The 4,497-nt window shown below is 44.3% G+C and overlaps 1 long non-coding RNA gene across 1 annotated transcript in view; it reads left to right on the top strand.

Moving 5' to 3' along the window:
* LOC102369515 overlaps nucleotides 1-4,497 on the top strand; it is an 86,499-nt gene that overhangs the window by 24,668 nt on the left and 57,334 nt on the right. The gene's annotated exons all lie outside the window — the stretch shown is intronic.

The following is a 4,497-nucleotide window of genomic DNA, read 5'->3' on the forward strand; positions in this document are numbered from 1 at the left end:
GACCAGCAGTGGCGGTAGTCCCCCCGTCCCCCAACGGGCTTAGTTTAAAGCCCGGTGGAGCAGGTCAGCCAGTCTGGCTGAGAAGAGCCTCCTCCCCACGGGAGAGAGGTGGAGGCCATCCCTTCCCAGCAGCTCGCTGCCTCTCTCGCCAAAGAGCGGGCTGTGGTCATGAAAGCCAAAGCCTTCCTGACGACACCAGCACTGCAGTCTTTGGTTGACCACATAGATCCTCCTGTCCCTTCTCAGCCCTTAGCCTGAGACTGGGAGGATCGACGAGAACACTACCTGTGCCCCCAGACCCTTAAGCCCCGCTCCCAAATCCCTGTAGTGCCTCATGACCTGGCTGGGAGTGCTCCGAGCAGTGTCATTGGTGCCCAGCAGTGTCATTGGTGCCCAATGACACTTTTATAATGTGCATAAAAGTGCCATCTATTTGAGTATCAAGAGAGGGAAAGGAGATCCAATTTTCCTTGTCATTTTAAACAGGTATTTTTGTGGGCTTTCTTAGTAAATGTCCATGATTTCACTTTATATTAGCACCCCCAAAAGGTTTTAAAAAAAATTATTTAATTGTCTGTACTAATGGAGCAGAACGCTGTATCTTAAATCAATATACTGATCTAGAAGTAATAGCAATGAAGGAAATAAAGATCTACATTACATCAGACCGAGATTAATCAAAGAAATTATATCTGTTTTGTTTGTAAGATTTAAACAAGTAAATGAAGTCTCTATTTGCTATTCATCTACTTCAAATAGCTTGCGTGATAATTATTGAATGTCTGTACAAAACTGGAACATACTGTATAAAGCTACTACAACCCAGTGTATATGCAATAATGATCATCTACAAATATACAACAGAAATGTGATAATTAATTATAAGTAGACTCCTTTGCTAAAATGCAGATGTAGATAATAATGTGCATAAAAGTGCCATCTATTTGATAAACTTCCTCAAGAGAATATTACTTCATTCTTGTGTAGCATTGTGTTTCATCTGGAGATTATGGGCCAAAAATAATATTACTTGGTGATTATGTAGTGCTATGGTTTTATCTGGAGATCATGGGCTGGGTTTTTACAGGGAAAGCATGATTTTATCTCTGATGCAGTTCCACCATGCTAGCAACAGTGGGGTTATGAGTGTAAAAACAGTCTATCTAACACTATGTCATGTAACACTACTCAGATGAAGTCTAGATGATACAGTGGAAGCAGAAGGGTAGCGACCTCTGCAATGAGCTTCTTGCCATTGCTGGTATAATACTGGTGTAGAATATGGGGAGTTCCCCTAGAAAGCCTGCTGCAATTAAGGCCTCGGAGATCAGTACAAACATTCATTAGCTATATACCCGTGACAGATTCATTCCTTTCCACCTTCTATCTTCTCCTGTGAGGATCATATGCAAATGTACAGTGGAAAAGTAGTAATTAATTAAAACTAGACCATTCTGCTGAAATACAGATGTAGATAAATAATGCATAGGAACGCCATCTATTTGATAAACTTCCACAAGAGAATATTGCTTCATTCTTGTGTAACACTATGTTTCATCTGGAGACTGTGGGCCAAAAAGAGCTTTTAAAATTAGCCCTTCAGTATCCAACTAAAAATAGGTAACTATTCAGCTATTATCTTTTATGGGCACTACATTTTGGCTGCAGATGATGCTTGTTATTTTTTTTTTTGAGGGCCATTTTATTATGCGAGTCTTAACCATATCCAGTCTTATAATTGTCCATTTTAAGTCTGACATGTATATTGTGAACCCAGTTTTTTTTTTCCCTGCACCCAGCTTCTTCATAGTTTGCTAATGGATTGTGGCTAGAAAGTCAGCTTTCCAATTTTCTTCTGGGTACCAGGGGCTGCTCTATTATTTCCCCATGTATGATCTAACATGGATCACCAACTGAGACTAGCAGGTTGTAGCCCAGTGTAGCAGGCTGTGAATACCAGGCTCAGGAGGCACCAGTCACCCATGGAAACCTGTAACAGAACATAAGTTCAGTGCACATAAACCAGTTTCAAAACGGTTTAAACTGGTTTAAGATAAACCTGGTTGAATATAGTTGTAGTATCAGACTTAACTGATTTGGGTCAAGCTGGTTTATGCAGTGTTTGTCCCAGACCCCTTCCTGATTTAAGTTAAACCAGAGTCCTCCAGCATCCCAGATGCTTTGCAGCCCTGGGCTGGGCTGTCTACTCCAGAGGACAGGGCTGGCCACACCCTATGCCCCCTGGCTGGAGCTCTGGCCAGGCATAGCAGGGTCTTCCTGGTTCCTTCTGCCCCGCCCTCCCCCCCACTGCTTGTTGCTCAAGCAGGGATCCCACCCCCATCCCTCCCATCTCACACAGCATGGACCCCAGCCCCATGGACCCTAGGCATGTGGTATGCATCCTAATCCTGAGAGGTGTTGGTGTGTTTGTGTGTCTCCAATTTCACTGGGATAAGCAGACAGAACAGTGTCTGCTTAGGGTTAGTTCAGCTGGTAATGTGCCTCTGTTCCTTCCTTGGAAAAAGCTGTTTAAGAAGAGCTTGAACTAATGAGAGAGGGTGTTTGTTTTATTGATGGGCTGATAAACACTGTGTTATCAGCTCCCTTGCCTGTTAGGTTTGCAGACAGTATGAGGAAGCAGGGAGATGGAGATTGAAAGTCTTAGAATTATCAATAGATGCATGCACTGCACACCCTACCTTTGCCTCAGAGTGCTAGCCCAATGCTGGGGTCCGACAACACTCCTTCCCCTTGAGCAGCTAGTGAGGAAAAGTGCGGGACTGTGCAGGCAGGGTTCAAGTTTACACCCCTCCCTAATCAGAGCAGCTGCCCCCTCCCCTCAGCTCAACAGTGTGGAAGGGAAGGGGAGGGCTGCTCTAGTGCCCCCCAGCTTCTAGCCTGAGCCACTGCAGGCATGTGTCTGCATTTCCTCAGGTCAGAGGGAATGTCTGTACAGTTGCAAATTGGTTCAACCTAGGCAGGTTAGAGTAACCTGCAAAGATTGAATCGATTCAGGCTTTTTGTCTGTCCCTAGCCTTAGGGTCTGGGGGAGAGACCACAGGGTGAGAGATGGCTAGACGCAGCCAAGTGAGCCAGAAAACCCTCTCAGTGTCTGGGAAAAGACCCTGTGTTTGTGAATTAACTCTTTATTGACTGTTTATGTGCTTGCTTGCGGATTACTGACTTTTGTTTTATGCTGTTGTTTGCAGGGCAAGAGTGCCCTGAACAGTAAAGAATGCGTGAGCTGAGCTAACTCACTACACTGAGTTAACTGAACACTGTGTGCTTGGGCCATTTGTCCTCCTGGTTTCAACGTCATGAGCTCAATATATCTAAATGCTATGGTCTGAGATGGGGGTCCCATAAGAATTAACTGCAAGAGGGGGATGCAGCCAGTCTCTGCACTCTGTACCACCTGAGCAACACAAATATAGTGGATCAGGAGAAAGAATCTACCCCTACAAGTATTCGTTTCAGCTATATTTTAATTCTTTTTTATAACGTTGTGGGTTTCAGCTGGTTTTTAAAGTGAATGTATTGTGATAGAGTGCTTTGTATTTAGTATACTCACTGAAATCTATCCCCCCTCTTATTTATTTTCCTTTTTACCGACTAAGCTCAGCACTTCTTGCAATAAGCGATACTGTCAGAGAACAAAGTATTATAAAGAAAAGAAGGCTGAAAGTAGAACAATAGCACCAGCTGTATCTTGCTGCTGGTCACGTTATCCAATAGTTCCTTGATGAATGTCTTTAGAACAATGCTGATACACCAGTACATGTGATAGAATGAAAGGGATGGTGGCGGTGGCATCATCTGCTGTTGAAAACACTTTGCAGAGCATCTCTCCCTCCTTCGCACTCCGCCCAGCACCCACTTGATGCTGACTCCCTGTTAAATAACATCAGCACTCCATGAAGAACTCCATAGCATAATGGGCATCATTGACTTCTGTGAGACTAAGTGCAGACTCTAAATAATGGGATTTTGCTGCATATAACTTGCCTTTCTGAATGCACTGGGTGCTAGAATACAGTTCTAGAGGTCAAAATTAATCTTACTGAATATTCCAGGCTTCCTACTCAGGCAGGCTACAGGTGTGTGAATAACTTAGTGACTCTCAACACTAGTCACAGGGAATATGTGCGCTGGTGTTGGAGTCCAAACAACACTTTAGAGAGAAATTGCACATGGTAATTTTGAGGAAATGTCACTTACAGGTGGAGAGACTCTTTTAATCATTGTCTATCAGTAACCGAATCCACAGTTTCGTACAGTTACTGTGCTATTTGAAGAGATAATTGTTCCTATCATTTTGTGACACATAGGGGGTGCATGTGGGTGCACAAGCACCCTCTGAGATTGGTGGTTAATCTCCTGGGACTGGCCACCGCTGCTGGTGGTGTCTGGGTGGTTGCCGATCACCACTGGCCACTGCCAACCCTACTGGTGGCATCTGTGGGTAGTTGCTGACCACCAGTTGGTGCTTGCCCCCTG

The sequence above is a fragment of the Alligator sinensis genome, unplaced genomic scaffold (assembly GCF_000455745.1).
Source record: "Alligator sinensis unplaced genomic scaffold, ASM45574v1 scaffold349_1, whole genome shotgun sequence".
Classification (NCBI taxonomy): domain Eukaryota; kingdom Metazoa; phylum Chordata; order Crocodylia; family Alligatoridae; genus Alligator; species Alligator sinensis.